Here is a 20462-nt window from a genome sequence, read left to right as displayed (position 1 = left end):
TATATATATATATATATATACGAAGGAGGAGAAAAAAGCATTTCGCGCCAATAGAGGAAAAAAGCGAGACACGTTCGACACAAGCGTGCTCGTGCGTGACAATGCGTATCATGCCGGTCAGCGTGTTCACGCTGACGCACGCGAGTATGCAGATATCGAGAAACGATATCCAAAACCACCCCCCGAAGTCACGGCTATATGTGATGACGTCACGGGAGGCGCGCACGCGCGAATCTCGGTACGTGTTGATCGTTACCCACCTTCTGCAGCCAGGCTGCTGAAGGTGCGTTCACACGCAAGATGCCATCGAGAATCGCTCGGAGACTACGATATCTGAGATAAGGCAGTTGCAATGGTGCAAATAGAGGAGAGAAAAGACTATGCACATCATCCAGGACACGAGTCTTGAAGGAGAAATGTAAATGTGTAACCGTACTTACATAAGACTAGTTAATTTACTAGGATTACAGTTTCTCGCTAATTACAAATTCGCACATGCTCTCAATTATGTATGTAAGAGGTTGAACGCAAAGGTCGAGAGTAAAGCTGATACCCAGTGTTAAGGTACACACTACCGGTTAACTTATTAAAGCCATAGTCTTTTAGCTATTGTAAACTTGCTTTCAACAGCAAGTTTATATTGAAGCGGGAAAGAGGTAGAGAGAAAAAAGAATATTTAAACTTATGACCACAATCTTGTAAGTGTTTCAAGTTGCTTGATGGTATAACGTAAAACATTCTACAAAACATTTACGACTATTTCTTAGAAAAAACGAAAAAATGTAGCAGGAGAGCGTAACTAAATAACAAAATTGCTTTTAAAATTTACCTCGAGTGAAGGATATAATATCAGGGTGAAATGGTTAAAATAAAAAGTGCTTACGCCGTGCTTAGAATCATTTATATATTTACGGCGTTATGATTAATAATTAATGGTGATACGAGAACGGCTCGCTACAGGTAAGGCTTAGATGAATAATTCCTCTAACGTTTTTAGTCTTTAAGCAAGCCAACCGATTGCCATTTCATTCGTTATTATTTTCGATTGTGCTTAAAAATAAGTTACATGCTTTTCGATGTTTTCTGACATTTTAAAGTTTGTACTAAAAAATATGGGTCAACAATTTCAAAGGTGGACTCCGGAAAATTTAAAGATTGATTTTTTTTTTTAGGAAAAAGGTTATAGGTTGCGAAAAGATAGAATAATTCTGTAATAATATAATAGAAAAAGAAGGTTAATACGAGCAACTAACAAGTGTTGATCGGAAATAAACTTGATATAACATCAAAGGGACAGTTTCGAGTAGAATAATTCTATATATATTTATTCTGTACACAATTAATTTTTATATATAATGAATACATAATCAGAATTTAAAACTTATTCATTTTTCCCAATTATATATTATTCTAATAAATTAAGTTATATATAACAATAACCAATATAATTATTATAAAAATTTTTAATTGTGTAATAAATTTAAAAAGTTTATCCTACCTTATTATTTAAAGAAGACAGGCGCTTATAAATGTCACCTAGAGCTTCATTATTTAAGCTAAACTGCACTTGGCAGCTCAAGGATATTGATTACAAGTTTATTTAGTATCAGTATTATCAAGTAATAGTAGCACCCCTTAATAGCAATACCCAGTACTATTATTACATGAGACGTAGAATAATACCTGCTATTTAAATGATAAACATATATTATTATTTTGAGATATAGAATAATACCTACAACTTAAATGATAAATATATGCTATTATTACATGAGAAATAAAATAATATCTACCACTTAAATAATAAACATATATCCAACATTAATATCACATCCTAAATGTTAAAAATGCTAATTGTCTGATATCGTGTATCGAGAAACGACGCGTTCCACTGAACTGACACTCAAACAGACGCTTAACGACATCGCGAATCGAATCGCTCCATCGTTTGGAAATTTCCGCGGAAAATTTTGCCGGTCCCCACAAGTCACTTGCTCGGCTAGATTCCGATTTTGCGCGAGGTAGACAAGGGTGCCGTTGATGCAGTTAAATTTGCATTCTGTATACATTATATAAATCATTGGATGCTCAAAAGCAGATATCGGGGCTGCATTTCGACTTCCTCGGCTTAATCTCGAGCCTCACGATTCTCTTGATCAGTCGAAACGGACGTGAGCACCCCAAAACCCGCACCATGTTTCATTGGCTAAGGTTTATATCAATGTAGACTAACTTCGGTTTAACTTGCTCTTTATATTTTTTTAATTCTTAGAACTAGAAAAAGATGAAGAGTTAGTTAAATCAAAATTAAAATTAAATTACATTAACAGAAACGGGCTTAAAGATCGGCTCAAAAGCGATCTAAGATCGCTTTTCTGCGCTGATGATATCGAGCATAATGTAAATAGTAACGATTAATTAGATGTCAATGTGCATATCACCATTGGTATGTTTATCGTCGAGCATTCCGATTCGAACGCAAATAACGAAACGCGTAGAATGAATTATATTAAAATATGTTCACGTATTTATGCAAATACACGTTTGTTTAAGTTAATTTATATTCTAAATATGCAAACCGATATTATCGATACAGTACTGTGTGAAAAAGTCGCAATCCAACTGTTTGCAACCCCGCTGTTGACGAGTGCGCATAGCAGTCACAGTTCTATTTGCTCGAACAATTGCATGCCGGGTGGAATATTTGTAACGCTAAACTTATTCCCCAGGAGCAATGAAACTGTGACGTTTACCCGATTCGCCGTTTGTCTCGCTAAATGACGACGGTTAGTGATAAGGAAAAGTATAAATGGAAAAAATATTCGATCAGGATGCGGAAAGAGAATCGTCCCCTCTCGAAAGTAATGACTTGCAATTTATCAAGGATTATCGTACTACTAACTATCCTGAATCCTACTGTAGCCTTCCACCCATTTTGTATGGGTCGATAATTCTAATATAGACTATATCAAAATCGACAATTTTATTTTTCGAACTGTCGTAATATAATGATATATCTGTAATAAATCCTTTTTTCTTTCTCGACAGCAAATATAAGTTTAACATCTACTTCGAGAAATAAGTATAATAAGTAATTCAGTAATCTAATAAAAAAACAAGAAAAAATTGGCATTTTAAAACTCGTGTCTCACTTATAAAAAAAAATATGCGTTGTTTTCAGAAAAACGATTTTTCGAAAAAAAAAACAAAATTGTATAAAACAGTATCCTTTATTTCCGCATGACAAATTTATTTTTAAAAATTTGAATAACTTTATACTCTAACTACAAATCAATTTAAAATTTAATTCCAAACACATACAAATGTATAACTGAATTATATCAATGTAAAGCCTGATCTTTGTATCGAAACGGAAAAACTTAATAAAATCTTATATATGAAGCAATTTATAAATCTCATACTTTTATTAGGGATTCTGAAATTGATTTTAATTTAATAGCTTATTATTAAGCAACTTTAAATGCCACATAATGAAAAATTCAATTATAATTTAAAAAAATGAATTATATATATATAGCTTATCAATAATTATTGAATATTATTACATTATTTTAATCCACACACATACGGGATCACAGAAATATTTAGACAGAAACTCTTTCTAATCACACAAGAGCGAACATTATTATCAGCGAAATTTTTATTAAGTATCATGAAAAAGATTCAATACTTATTAAATTGAGAGCAGACTCAATCTACCGAACGTCTTTCTAAACATTGATTTCTTGCCAAATGTAATATCGATTTTTCCGTACTAAAAATAATGAAAATCGCGTTTATCTCTACCTTTCCAATTTCCAATATTAAATATTCTGATAATTAAACCTTAAACGATATTTCTATTAATCTGAAATCAACTTGAAGATAAAAAGAATAAAATTTATTATCTGTTTATCCTTAATTTTAAAGATCCAAAAGTCAATTATTATTTATTAATAAATTTCATAAATATTGATTCTTTTCAATATACTTCGGAACATTAAGTTTTTCTTTTTCGTTGAAAAAAAGCATTTGAAATTTAACAAACCTTAAATATATTAAATGTGCATAAATTAAAGAAATAAACGTTGGCGTGTCAACACATATTAACTTTCATAGCTATCGCGAACACATCATGATTGATTCGTCATATCGTTAACAGCATCGACTTATTTTCTATTATTCAAAAAGATTTTCGGTCATGCACCTTCACTGTTCCTCAAATCGTAAAGCTTCATTAAACCGTTAATCGCCTGCGAATAATTCTTACAAAGGATTTAATTTTCGTCAGCTCACATCGATAGATCTTACGCAGATTGAATCGGAAAACGCACAAAGTTACAATATTTATCTATATATAAAAATTAACATCAAAATAAATAAATGAGAATTAATCCTTAAACGCGCGTATCTCTAAATCATACACATCATAAGATGTATCCATTATTTCCAAACACTTCCAAATGATCCGCATATCCTTAATAATAGTTGGAAAGATATTCGTTTACCTTACATTGTCTTGTACAATTATTTCTCCGCGTTGCATGAGTTTACGGAGTCGTAGAGATATCCTTATGCTTTAATGTAAATTAACATCATATAAAATCAAGATCCCTTGATTATCGCGATGAAGGAGACAAAACTTTATCTCGTTATATTTAACGAATAGATGGAAGGAAGAAAAAGAGAAAGAAGAATGTAAAAGGTTGAAACTCTGAACCACTACCGCCAAAGTGGATTATGACGTCAAAAGCGAGAAAGCGCAAGTAATATTCTATTACAATATATATCAAATAATTTTTTTCCATTATATTTATCGACGAAAACAAAATGTGTTATAAATTATATTTTGATTCTTCTGCATGAATAAATAGCCATATATTTATTTGGCATGTACTTCTGGTTTCTAACCACAATTAATTAAATTTTACAGTCGTTTATTAATTCGCAAATACAATTTGTAGGAAAAAAGCAGCATTTGTATGTGATTTTTCGACTCTGACGTCATAATCCAATATATATAGTTCCGCAGGCTAACTCCAGAGTTTTAATCGAAGCGCATCAAAGATAGATTTCATTACCTAATGTAAACTCAGTCGGCCCCTTCTTGCACACCCTTTCACCACCCGAGCATTATATTAAATTTCATTTCGCCATTTTTATCAGATCGAATCACCGTTATTACTGGCAAGTTTCCAAGTCTCTCAACCACAGCGAATCGTCTTTTCACATGGAATAAGAAAGTCAGAAAACGGAAAGATACTTAAAAATTTTCCAATAATGCGACGGAAAAATTTATAACCAGATACCGATGTCACTTATGCAATCATAGATTTCAAAGTTTCTCGTTGTACAATAAATTTGAAATATGCGCACCAAAATGTGCGTATAAATTTCAAACATAACTCAACATAAGAAACAAATGATGTATGTATCTACAAAACGTCTGTGTAGATACTTGTAAAGATATAATGTACTTTTGAAATATTCCGTACAAATTGAAGAAAATAAAACTGCGTGTTTTCATTCCCTATTCCAACTTTATTTCGGCTACATGTATCCTGTCTTAAGTAGACAGAAACCAGAAAAGTGTGATGTTAAGAGGAAAGAGTAAATTTTGCATTATAATGGCGAACAGCGGAGAACAATTTCTTTTGCATCGATCTGTACGTGAATTGCGGCATCAAGCGCATACAAGAAAATGCACTCAGAAAGTAAGTGGTTGGAAAATCATTCGACATAAAGTTGATGTAAACCATTTAACGTTATAAATGTAAACATCTCCACGATTGTCTTTCCCAAATAGCAAATATTCTCGCGAAATTACGGTAAACCTAATATATTTTATCATATATATTATGATCAAAAAGTAATTATGATCAAAAAAGATAGATTTCTATAAGCATTAACATTTTATGAATAATAACATAATCAGATTTGAATACTCAGAAAAGATAAAAAGAGAATATACATTAAAATGTCAGTACTGTTTGTTCCATAATTTAAAATCGATAAGCAAAACAAAAGTTAATTAATAAAATTTACCTTTTGCTCAATGCCAATCGATATATGATATATGATATAACAATCAACATTTTTTTAAGTTTTTTCATTGGCATTAATTTTTCTTCTTTGAAATAAATACGATAAATGCACATGAAGAGTTTTAAAAGCAAGCATTAGCGAGAAAATGGACATCTAAAAATGTAAGCCCGTTAGCTCGCAATATCACGAAAATTGCATCAAGCAGAAAAGTCTTTATTCAAATGACAAATTGATACGCGAATTTATTGAAGACTATTTCGCGTGCAACTTCTAAAAATCTAAGATTGCCGGTACTTCACTCATTTCATTTGCTCACAATACTTTAGTAAAGTATTGCGAGCGAATTAATTAGTAAAGTAACTAATCAATTCGCGCTTTTAAATAGAAGAAAATCAACAAATCGTTGTATCTAATTTTTACATAGGTAAAAAATATTATTTCACGCACGTCACACAAACACTGTAAACATGCACATTTTATGCTCGTTGTATAAGAAACAAGCCGAGACGTTCGTTAAAATTTACTTCTGCACAGTGTCGAGAGTACATTTTAAAAACATGAAGTACTCAACGCTGAATCGCATTAATTCGCTTTTGCATTCGTGAGCTGTGCTATCCTTGTTACAGGGATTCGTTCCCTTTATTTGCTGTGTAAAGGTCCAATCCGAGCAAAATGAGAAACTTAATTGACAAATTACGAACTTCTGACCGTTTCGGACAACTGGCTGGCGGCGCATCGCCGTCGTTAGCGAATTGCAAAAAATTCGTGCCATGGTATGCCTCGATCTGTCGTAAAACGAGCAAAATTTGCGAAATAACCGAACAAATAAGGCAACATAAATTTATATTTTATTTACTTAAGAATATTGACATACTTAAGAATATTGATAAAAATTAATTATTTCTTCTTGTAAAACAAAACTTGCGTGAGAAAGCAATATATTCTGTCGATTTAATTAACAATAGTCAAAATGATTATATGTAATAGTATAAACACAAAGTAATTCTAAAAATATATATGCAAAAATATAAACAAATTAAAATCTATTACACCTCATTTTCTTAATATATAAATATTAATATCGATAGAATACACTACTATTGCGCAATTAAAATTAGTTAGAGGGAAAATAACCACAATTTCTCATTATTCAATGCTACAGTACCGCAACAAGCAAATTCTCTGCTCATCAGCATCAAAGCTGTGTGTGTGATTCCTGCCTACCACAATAACTTATTAAGCGATTAAATTGCACTATTGTATTTATCTATCTTTATTATACCTATCATCCAACATTCTAGAACGGAAGTATTATCCTTATTAAGCCCTTTACATCTACGTAAGAATTATTTAATTAAAATTAATAATTAATAAAGTAACGATATACACAAAAAATATCACATGGAATTCTGTCATGATTAATAAGGAGGATAAAGAAGTAATAAGTTAATAAGCAGACATGTCACAATGTGAATGGAAGGAATATGAACGGAATGTCGTTGAAAAATAACGTTTATAATGTAATTTTTATTCGAAAAATTATATTATATATTTAGTGCCTATCAGCAAGCAAAATATTTTACGAAAATGTAGTTTAAATAATTATATAGAAATATAATCTATGGAAATAAGCAGATTTTAGACAAAAATACAAAGTGTGTGATTTTCACACTCTATCATACCGTTAAGAAATTGATTTCCATTCGCCGAAAAAAATTACGTACATGTAAAGATATGTAATATTGTTACAAGTTAATGTAAATAATTGTCTGCAGTATAAGTCTTGAAAAAAATATGCTATTCATAAAATAAACTTTTTATTATATTAAAGAATTTTCTATTACTTTAATTTTAATATTTTAATAAATATATACATTATAAAAAAATATAATGTTAATGGAAAAATAAATAATGAATTTACGTAATTAGATAAACATTAATTATAAAGTTGTCTCTATATACACAGCCATAATAATAAACTCAGTGTGCCTTGATATATTATGCCCTGAGCTTTTTGCTACGTGCGCAAGGACGGTAAAAAGCGAACAGAGAAGTGGCTTGATACGCAGCGCAGTCCTCTTTTGACGTCCGGTATAAATGACTAGATATAGAATTCCCTTCTTATATTATAGAATAAATAATATTAGAGGCTATTAAAACCGAATGCAGAAACGATTTCCAATAAAGTCTTTCAAGTGTTTCGACATATAGGATTGCGCAAGCATATTCTCTTCGAGCACGATTATAAATATATCACACAGATTTTTTGCTAATAACAATTAACGAAGAAAATTGCTAAAATAAGAAAGATAAGAGGATAAAAAAGATCATCGACGCGAATAAACTCGGTCGAATGCATAGGAACGAGAGGAGGATGGGGTCAGGAACGGAGAGAGAGAGAGAGACATAAAAATAACAATATATTAAAGAATTAAAGAATTTTTCGTGCCTGAATTGATTTTCAACAATTCTCACAAATAGGAATAACCCCGTTATTTGACAAGATATACGCGCAAGAATTTTCCTTTAAGGTGTAATGTTCGAATATATCACAGTTTTTAGGCAACAGATGAGAACAATCTCTAAAGAATCAAGAAATCTTTATCTTCTCGATACAGATGCGAGATAAGAAAAATATTGTCGATTGATTCTATGATATTAGATAAGTTTAAAGCTGAAGTTGTTAAATAATGACTCTCTGTATAAAATATAAATATCATCGTTCACATTCTGCCAAATCCCGTCAGAAATTAAGACAATTACAGATATTAAAAACTAAAGTGCAGAACGTTTCAATGTAAATATATTCATAATGCTACGACGTTATTTAATATTGAAAATTAAAAAATTAATGATAAAAACAGTTATATAATTTACATCTCACATTCCTCAAAAATAAATTCGTCTACACAAGCCGACAAAATACGTCTTTTTATGTATGTATCTACTATATTTGGGTTTATCATCCTCATATGTTATTATATGCATACACGGCAGAGAGAGAGAGAGAGAGAGAGAGAGAGGAGAGAGGGAGGGAGGGAGAAAAAAGAACAGTCCAAGCGTGAGCATTATGTGCGTACACAGTGTATCATAATGTGAGTTTAAATTTCAATAGAAGAAGCCCATGATGGGATTACAGTTTTAGCGCAGCAACGTATGCTTGACATGAGTTATTAACGTCGCTGACAAAAGGCATCGAGCAGAGTGTAACGATAATATGGTTAGATCGAAAGTAAAGATGTGTAGCCAATTTGGGACGGCCGCGAATACGATCGAGTATCGTTTAGCCGGCATTCAACTCTCGGCGACGAATTAGCCGCGCTGTAGATCGCGGCTGAAAAGGTTTCGTGGTATCATGTTCCGGAAAAGTACCGACGATGATATGGCTATGCAATTTTCCGTTGCATCGCCAGACGAACGCGGGGCGCCGTCCGGACGCCCATAATCACCTCACCTCGCATCTATAATGCTTTTTCGCAACGAGCCTCACACATGGATGCGCGGAAATGCACAACGTACGGTTCAGTAGCAAATTTAGAAATCGCACTATGTGAGAGTTTTACCGCAGAATAACTATACACAAATTTTTCTAGAAATCGTGTACAGTGGTGCGAGATTTTTTACACGTTTCTGTACGCTTGGTGCCTCGTTGAAATTCGATTTTAAGGATTAATCACAGAACTGGGTATTCTTGAAGCAAGATAAGATCGAGCTTCAACGCAAGCTAACGAAATAGTGCGCTATACATAAATGTACGTGCGCTGAATTTCTATTATTAATGCCAGGTTAATTCGGGATCAATTCGAGCCAGGTAACGTTGAAAATCAGACGTATCTATTATGACAAGTGAAAATCTGAGTTTCAATTTCAGAGAAATTTAATTTACGCTGATATCTCAATAAACGCAATTTACTTTCGATTAGCTTTCGTAGTGGAATAACGCGGATTAAAATCAGCCAATCTGAGAGCGACGAGAAATATCATAAAATCTGAACAAAATTGTGAAACTGGTTAAAATTATTTTCGTTTTACTGCACGATTTGCAGCAGCATAAATCTCGGTTTTTTATTTAATGTTGCACAATGATAAAAGAATTCTAAAGAAGCGTTTACGAGCATCGCGCATGCTATAGAAATAATAATAACCTATAACCGCACGGAATTTAATATAGAAAGCAAAAATTGAATTGCATTTTCTATCTATTGCGGAATCTCTATCATGCTTCGATATCTTTTAAAGCACTTATCTAAGTCGCCATTAATAAACAATAGAGATAATGCTAATAAATAATAATCAAAAATATCAGGCAAAATCTTGCTTCAAACATAAAAATTCTTGAGTCATTAAAATCTATCGTATACGTTAGTCTAACAAACTGTATGGGATTACTAAATGTAATTTTATTAAATTTTGTAATCAAATTGAATCAAAATCCGTAAAGTATAAATATTATTTCAAATCAAATTCAAGTTCGTCCTTTTTTCATGCTATTATTTCAGAAATCTATATCTACAATTCAACCAAATGAAAAAAACTTAATATTACATAACTTCGAGAACTACATATTAAACAACTGTTCCAAAGCCACTTGATATACAGATATCGTTTCACAATAAGGTCATTCTCTTCATAATAACTAATTCTAATTTAATGGAACTACAAGTCTAATTTATTTCTTAATCAAACACGATACCTTCCATTCTATCTAAATAACGCATAAGCACAAATCTAAATAGAGATATCACAATAAGCTTAACACAAGATTGATTTGCGTCAGATCGTGTTATTACGTGCATAAAGAGAATATCAATTATTGAGTGTATATAAAGAGAATATTTATATAATAATGATTACTACGCTCGTTAATAAACCTGGCGCAAAGAAATACAAAATTCTGAATTCATGATGTCTATTTCGTAAATACCTACAATATGTAAATATTCTATCAATGTTTGACAATTATTTTATTGACAATTTACATAAATTTTTATACTTATGCAAAATATGCTTTTAAATATCGATCAAAAATAACAATAATTATTTCATTAAACACATTACTATATAATATTATAATAATTTATAAAATAATACATAACTCGATCTCTCGTTATCATATTTGTCATTGTTTATCTCTTTTAAAGCTACAATATTACATAAAAAAATAGACAAAATTTAAAAAAGTAAAAGATTTTATTTGAAATACCTTAAAATCTCCTCTTTGCAATGCTTCCTCCAATAAAATAGATACATATATTACGTGATATTTTCCTTGAAACCCTTCAACTTTGCATATCATATTTACATGAATTGATTAAAATGGGAAACGTTGTATAATGGACCGAATATAAATAAAGAAATTTATTTCTGCAAAAATCAAGCCTGTATAGTTCAATTCTTCAATTTTGCAATGTATAAGACCGACAAATTGTCAGCTATGAAAAAATATATAAATGAATATTTCTGAACTCAATTTTATCCGTGTCGTACGATCAGACGTGTGTTTATCACGTAAAAGAGACAAGAACGTCAGATTCGTAAAAGAGATTATACTCAAGAAGATATCGATCAGCGTCACGTGTGATCTTCGCCTACATACCACGTTTATATCAAGGTATTCTCGTTTATTGAGTCTCGGCCCTTTTCTCTGAGCCCTACCAACAACCCCCTCGTCAAGATAAATAAGTTCTTTCCTCATAAATAATACGGTAACGAAGCATTCTTTCTTTTTTTATCATTGCTCCGCGCGGTAAAGGCTGACAGTAAAGGTGAAATTCGCTGACTATGCGGGCACTAGTCGTAAATTTTATCCGCGAAATTAAGCATGTTTTTTAAGTTATGGGATGCAGGAAGACGTATAGGCGGGCATTTATATTTCGCAGAAATGCCCATACTTCCTTTATTTTGCTAATGAAATTTCAAAGGAAAAACTCTATAGCCGTTTTTTACTGTCATGTTTAAAAATCACAAGATGTAGCATACACGGTCTCTTATAAGGAAATAATAAAAAATATAAAAATTTATCCTTCTTGCAGTAGATATTGTGCGTCGTAGTGCCGACACTTTTATAATCTTACATCTTGCTCTAAGAAGAGCAAGGAATGTTTAATCATCACACAAATAATTTAAAATTGATTAATTTAAAAAACAGTATCGCATACGCGCAATTTAATTCGACACATTTATTTGATAAGGATTAAACGTTCACTTTTACAGTAGAGATTAACGCGAATCGCGAATGTTAAAATCGTATTGTTATTATAAAAAACGAAATTCATAGGCAATTGTCATAGCAATGTGTCATAGCAAAGTGATGATTCAGTTGTACGAAACTTTTCGTTTCACATTTTTCACATTAATCCTACAAGTTTAAAAGTAAAGACTGATGAGATACTTATACAGAGTGCGAGGGACTAACTGTTACTAAGAAAAAATACCACAACTCTGACAATTATTAATATTTTTATTTGAAATTTTCAGGAAAAAATTGAAAAATGATTTTATTTTATTAAACAAAATTTATTGTTCGATGATACCACCTTTGCCCTTGATGATGGCATTAAGTCTGCTGATGAACGCATCGCACGCTACACGAAAGTGGAACTGCGGGATTAGCTGCCATTCTCGGCGAAGACATGTTTTGAGCGCATCTAAACTTCGATGTTTTTTTAGAGGTGTATTTTGCAGAGTGTACTTTAAAAAACACCAAAGTTTGGACGCACTCAAAACATGTCTTCGCCAAGAATAGCAACTAATCCCACTTTCAGCGCTGTAGCGTGCGATGCGTTCATCAGCAGACTTAACGCCATCATCAAGGCCAAAGGTGATATCATCGAATAATGAGTTTAGTTTAGTAAAATAAAATCATTTTTCAATTTTTTCCTGAAAATTTCAAATAAAAATATCAATATAATTATCAGAATTGTGGCATTTTTTCTTATAGTAACAGTCCCTCGCATCCTGTATAAGAACCAGTACAAGTATATACATAAATTTTTTTATTCAAAATGACAATAACAAACGTTTCAACATTAGTTTAGGATCCTCCTCAATATACAAACTGCTAATAAATAAAACGTTGTCAAACTTGTTATTACAAAATAGTCATAACATAAAAACTAGTCATACAGGAATTTAAGAAATTGTGCTTAGTAAATCGTTTATTGAAAGAAATAAAATAAATATTTTTATTCATTCAAGCAGTGTGTATGTGACTGTTATTAATAGCACAATTGATTATATATATTTGCATGGTTAAAAACAACTACATATTACTATAAATAGTGATATATAGTTGTCCACAAAATTATTATAAATTATAGTTAAATTATATTAATTCCAATCATATTTTCTCTGGTTCACATAAATAAATGATCTCATATCAATTTTGTCGTACGCCAGATGGATAAGCTGGTCGAGAAGGAGTATTTCGATGGGATGAAACTACTCTCTCTTGATCAGCTTATCCATGTGGTATATGACAAAATTGAGATATGAGATCATTTATCCATACAAACCAACACTGAGAGAAAAAATGATTAGAATTAGCATAATTTAACTACAGTCGAATCTCAAGGGAAAAGAGCTAAAATCTTCGAGTCATAGAGGTTTTGACTAATCGAATTTTTTGAGTAAAAGAGGGCATATGAAAATTCGACTTATGGAGACTTTGTACGAGAGTTAATAAGTTTGCGATTAAACGACTTTAAAAAATTCAATTTTTGACAGTGAATTATTTATTTCATACATATAATAAATGTTTTGGGAATAGGTCAGATTAATTAAATAATTACAATCGTTGTCAAGTATTATATTGTCAAGTATTACAAACTCGAGATCTAAATATCTGACAAATAATTCGAGTTAAAGTAAGTTTTATTTTGATTTATAGAGGTTTTCCGCTGCGGAGCGGAAGGGAATGAACAAAATTTTCGTCTAACAGAGGTTTCCGAGCTATAGAGGTTCGAGTTATCGAGATTCCACTGTATATTATATTTATATTCCTATATGACTAGTTTTTATATTATTATCATTACTTTGTGATAATAAATTTGCGAACGTTTTATCTATATAAGCGATTTGTATGTTGAGGAGGACCCTAAAAGATCGAAACGTTTATTATCGTCATTTTGAATAAAAGAAATTTAATGATCAATCAGCTTGTATTTGCTGTATACGCATGTTACGTTCTTTGATTAATTTTCATTAGAATCTAAATTCTATTGTTTAAAAGTAAAGATTTCAAATAATAATAAAAAGTATGACAATATAATTTCTTCATCATATAGTAGTACATTACGAAATATGTGGATCTTTGAAGAATTAATTCCGACAGATCGCGCGAATACGACCGTTAAGCAGTTTGTTAGCGCAGCCAATGCTTGTTAGAGCCAGAGCTTACAGCCATCAGTGGTAACAGCACGCGTCGCGTCAGACGCGCACGCGACAAGACGCACCGCGCGGTACGGAGCGGCGCGGCACGGCGTCGCGACGCGTCGCGACACGATGTATCATCGCGCCGGTCGAACCAATGGATGATCGTCGCAAATCGGAGCCGATTTGGAATGTGAACTAGATTTGGGGCTGCCGGTTAGACACGATCGGACGAGTCTCCGAAGGCCGTTTCGGAGCGTGACGAAAAGGGATAAAACACAATGGGAAGGAGAGAAGAAAGAAAAGGAGAAATGCGTAAGATAGCGCTCTCTTACCTTCCCACGTCACGGCGAGATACACTCGAAATCCGTCCACGCCATTCTCTCTCTCGAGCACAGCACCGCACTGCACCATACACAGAGCACTACTTGAGCAACACCTCCTCCACTGGTCGGTCGGTTGGTCTCTATCTTGAACTATATTCCTCGTTCCTTCCCCGTCTACCTTTCTGCCCTTTCTATCTTGGTCCACCTGTCCGTTTGTCTCTCCCTCTTTCTCTATCTCGGTCTATCTCTGTCTGCCTGTCTCTCTCTCTCCCTTTCTTCCCCTCTCAATCTTTCTCTTTCTCTCTCTCTCTCTCTCTCTCTCTCTCTCTCCCCCTCTTCTCCTCGGTCACGCCGGCAGGAGAAATCCTTCGTCGTCGGCCTCCCTTTTCTACAGCACCTTCTCCTCGCTCTCGGGGGCGACGATCGGGCCGTGTCAATGAGCGCGACGTCGCGATCGGAGTCGACGACGGTGACGATGACGACGGCAACGACGACGTCGCCGATGGCGAGGGCGACGCGAGACGTGATCAGGAGGAAGAGGAAGAAGAAAAGGAAGCGCCTCCCTGCGGCACGCGCGCGCACGAGAGAGAGAGACGATCCAGCATCCAGCTACGCCCGTGACAGCGTCTGGGCAACTACTGAGGAGAGGATCTGCGCGGTTCCGGCGCAAGCTTTCGTTCCCGTTTTGACCAGACACGGCGCCACCGTGGACCACCCTTTTCGACGAGGGAGAAAACGAGGATCCGGGGTGACATGCGGACCATGAGGATGAAGACACGCGCGCGCGTCTACGCGTCGTACTCCGATACGAGATAAAGGTGATTCCAATGATATTATGATATTAGAAAATATATCCCTTTCTTTCCTTCTCACTTTCGTATCTTCGCATCGATGTTTACTTGCCGATACTGCAGGTGATTTCGATATTTTATGAGAATATTACTATCAATATTCTGCGCCAAGACTATCATTTTTTACTATTATTTCTAAGTCTTTTCAGAATGACAAGCTGTTACCCATAAGTTGTTTATTGCAATTTGTAACGTGACTTCCTTGCTTTATAATCACAACACGTTTAAAGGTAAAAAATAGTTTAACAACATTATTTCTCTTTATCGTGGAAGACTCTTTCATCGTTTGGTATTTAAAAATATTCCGTAGTTTGTAATGCTTACATGAGTAAGAATTGATACATTTCGAATTTCTTTTATTTTTATGTAAATAATAAAATCTCTAAATTATTATATTATTATTTAATTTTATACATATATTAATTGTTTTACGCGTCACAGGGAAAAAAATAATTTATCAATTTCTACAAAAACAACTTCTTCATTTATATCAGTCTCGACTAAGCTGCCTCGAATGGAACTCGAAAATTTAACTTTCGCGTTCCCGTTTCTCTTCCTAAAGAAATGACACAGATATCGTAAAATGTATCTTTCCGAAATACTTCAATACATCATAATATTGTTACAGTCTAAATTTGAGCTGTTTTGAGGACGAAAGTAGACGACCGGGTTCCACTGCATTAAAATTCAAATTTACCGTGATCGTATAAACTGTGCTAGCAAGAATATACGAAATGTATTAACACTCAGCTTAAAATTTCATTTAATTAAAGTTTGTCAAGTTCACCACGTTTCTAGATACAATACCGATCGGAGTCGCGAAGATTACACCGCTGAGATAACACGGCATCTTGGCGAGATGAGTTTCGCACGGTCGATACTGCGTTACAATATCAGAGGCGACGTACTAACGGGCCACCTTACTGATATCGTACGTCGTTAAAAAGGCAAGGCCGCCTTTTACCCGTCGCGGCATGATCATCAATAAATTCGACGAGCTACGTGATGGGGCCTCGTTACAATTTACGGCTGAAAACCGATGTGTAAATAGCGACGAACAGACGATATTTTCATATAGAACGATTCCGATCACAAGATCGGAATCACGAGTTAATCAGGCAATCTCTTTCTGCCTTCCTGCATAACGACACAATTTTCATCAAACTCAATTAATTGTTTAAACTTTAAAGAATGAAAGACGCAACAGCAGATTGTAGCTTGCAGATTATTTCATTGTCTGATAAAAAGAACAACATATGTAATACATAGACCTATACATATTTCAGTTTTTAAAATACATATAAAAATTTTTATGTAAAATCTTACTATATAAAAATTATCAGTTTAAAAAAACATAAAATGTCGATGTTAGAAATCAATGTAATTATTGTGAATACTGCAAGTACTACACATGCAGTATAATCTGTTCTTTTTAGTTGTTTATAATATTTGAAAAATCCTGAAGTTTATATGTATTGTATATTATATTAAATATATTTATATATAATTTCTTTACATTCATAAATAAATTTCGTGTACATAATGTTTTATATTCTTACATTATTACGAGAAAAAATCACAAAATAGTCATAAAATTATATTATTCCAAATTAATATCAATTTTCTATTAATATTTGAGTTCATAAAATAAAAAGAGAAGTGATAAACTACAATAAAATGCAGGAAAAAATAATTAAAAAAGAACAGACTAATTATAAAATTGATTGACGCATTCAACATTTTGCCTCAACGTTCGAATGCATTCGTCGATGCATCTTCCGCTGCAATTGCATCTGCAAGTACAGGTCTAATAGTAATAGCCTTTTATTCCACTTGATTGCAATTCATTTCACTTTACGCAATATATATGCGATATAAAATTCATAGAGTTGCCATTTTATTTAATTTATAATTTAATAATTAATTAAATAAACGAATATTTATATATGACAAATAAATTGATTAGAATTTTATATGTCCACCGTACTTCACTTTATATATACCACTTTACATGCAATGGATGCACGATATTAAATCCACAATTTAACATCGAAATCTTTTTTAACTATTTATAACGTATATATAAAAGGTTAAAATTTTTTAAATAATTTATAGCAAAATATTCATAAATTAAATTTAAAATACATTTATGTATCGTAAAATAAAAAACTTGTGGATTCTTGTAACGTAATATGATATAAATTTAATCTTGCTTCGCAAGACCGTTTTTTTAATATTTTTGCGAAGATTGCTTCAGCTCATAATACCCTTTCGAAGCTCAATTTCATAATTCCTCTCTTTGTGAATATTATTCTACAAAGATCGCAACATTAAAATGTACATAAAACAATCGTTCTGACGATGAAATAAAATTTTTGACATTATCACGAAATTTGTATAGCAAACTAATTCAATCAAATCTTTAATTCAAATTTATATATTTTTAGGGCGCAGAGTGGCTTATATGCTCAGTGCGATTAACTCGCGATCTGCGGATCCGGGTTCGATCCCACCTGCGCCCCATATACGCGATTTTTCGCATTCGCCATTCGGGGATTCGGCGTTAAACTGTAGGTCCCCTCGAGTGTTGACAAATTCTGTAGAGTCAAATTCCACTACTACCGGATTGAAAAAAAAGATAAGCAAGTCTCTGCCCCCGAAGGGGCTACAAAACTAGAATTGATATGTATGGTATTGTGACCCACGAATAGGGTCGGAAAACCATACAGAGGATTTTGAAGAAGAAATAACAGACAATTGACGATCACACATATATACATGTGACCGAAAATTTCCAATGTATGTCTAGTTTTAAATGAAGATCGCGGTCCCGCAAGGGCATCGATTACTAAGAAATTCCGCGTGCACTCCCGTACGTGCGATCAAAAATTTCCTACGTTCGTCCCTTATAATTATATAAATATAATATCATATAATTGTACAAAAACTTAATTTTACGAAATGTCTATTTTTCTGAAATCTATCAACAAGTCCAAAATAATCACAATTTCTACGAAAAATTTTTAACTTTTATAAATCTAATTCTACAAAATTCATGATCTTTTGTATAATTTATATATATAAGGATATTAGATTTAAAAAAAAACTAAAAATTAAACGGGAAAATTAAACGGGAACAATAAAACTAAATACCACACGGAGAAAATTTTCTTTTAAAATTTATGTTTGAAAATATGATAGTTGTAGTACAATATTTTAAAGATTTTTACCATGCATTTCAGTAAAATTGATCAAACTTATTTTATACTTTATTGTAGTTTTATTAATGAATGAGAGAGATTTACATTAAAATTCTTCGAAATACAATGTTGTCCTACTACTATCATATTTTCAGGATTTTCTAAGAAAAAATTTTCTCCGTGCATGAAATCTATTAACGCACCAGAATAATCGCGAATTCACGCAAATACTTTGTAATTTACAAAGTTCAGGCGTCCAATTTTGATATAGTTATACATATAGATAAAAAAATCTTTGCTAAAGAAATCATCAAGAAATAAACAGTATAACTTATAATTACTAATAATACATAAAATTTATAAATATTTATAACCAATCATATCATCATGTTATAAAAAATTGAGAAAAACCATAAAATTTTTAGTCAATTCTCTCCATGTTAACTTTTCAAATCTCAAATCGACAAGAATTTTAATAATAAAAGAAGTCATTTTGTAATAAATCGAATCGAAAAGAGTATTATAATAAAATAATTCTGCTTTAAACATAACACTTTGATAAATGTATTTTCTAAAACGCGAAGTGTGACGTACACCGTACTTTCCAGTTCAATTTTTCTTATGCAAATTTATATATCTATATGCGAAAATCTATACGTGAAATAAATCACACTGATTTCTTATGTGAGCTGTGTTCGGAAACTTTACCCGAGTGTTCTGGTATGTCGTTCTTTATCGTTCATTAGTAAAATAAAATAATACACTCAGGCACTCAATGAAGTCTACTAAATATAGTCAATTAGCCATAATGATATTGGCGAAAAAAGAAACCATCTCCTATACCCCAAATTTTACTCATCAGTACCGCCAACTCCAGAACCGATCTCGCATCCAGAAATGGATCGGTAAGAAATATAATGTTACCGATTAGATTTTAATTGAACATATTTAATATAAAAGTTTTTTCTATAATAACAAAATACAATTTTCATATCCACAAAAATTTAGTAATTACTATGAAAAACTATATAATACAAATATATTAATAATTAATGATTAATAACTAAATAATAAACAGATAAATATAGTAATCTTAAAATAATCTCAATTTAAGTAAAAATTATCAAATACTCTTTTCGCAAGAAATATTGATTATTTACAAAATCAAGAAATATCGATTATTTTCACAAAAAAATGCTATACGCACGCATGCATGCACGCACGCACGCACGCACGCACGCATGCACACACACACGCACGCACACACGTACGCACGCACACACGCACGCACACAAACTTTTTATACATTTAGACATCTTTTTAACGCACTTACATCAAATATTAAAAATTTATATAATTGCTTAATAATATTAAAAGACACATTTAAAATTATTAAGTTTTAATTTTGAAAAAAATATTAAAATATAAATATGAATTTTTACTTTCAAGCTGATTCTGCTTAGCTCGAACCGGACCTTCCAGTGCTGCATCTGCATCAATTTTGTATTTCATTCTTTCTTACTCCCTTTTAGCATTGATTATGCACGACAAACACTTATAACATTGGACAAAAAGTAATTAATTTTAAATAATTTTATCTTATTTTTATTAGAAAATTTTACTTTATTTAAAAATATATTGTTTATATTTTAAATTAATTAATTAGTAAT

The 20462-nt window shown here is 32.2% G+C and overlaps 1 protein-coding gene across 1 annotated transcript in view; it reads right to left on the bottom strand.

The window, feature by feature from the left end:
* The window catches only part of Task6 (TWIK-related acid-sensitive K[+] channel 6), a 102460-nt gene extending 87173 nt beyond the window's left edge, over nucleotides 1-15287 (bottom strand). The window contains 1 exon segment of the mRNA XM_018454766.1: nucleotides 14751-15287. The gene's annotated coding sequence lies outside the window, so the exon portion shown is untranslated.
* Nucleotides 15288-20462: the final 5175 nt, after the last annotated feature.

This window comes from Mycetomoellerius zeteki, unplaced genomic scaffold (assembly GCF_001594055.1).
Source record: "Mycetomoellerius zeteki isolate Tzet28-1 unplaced genomic scaffold, Tzet1.0 scaffold112, whole genome shotgun sequence".
Taxonomy (NCBI): Eukaryota; Metazoa; Arthropoda; class Insecta; order Hymenoptera; family Formicidae; genus Mycetomoellerius; species Mycetomoellerius zeteki.
The sequence above is the reverse complement of the archived record's forward strand: the minus strand, read 5'-3'. Positions and strand labels throughout refer to the sequence as shown.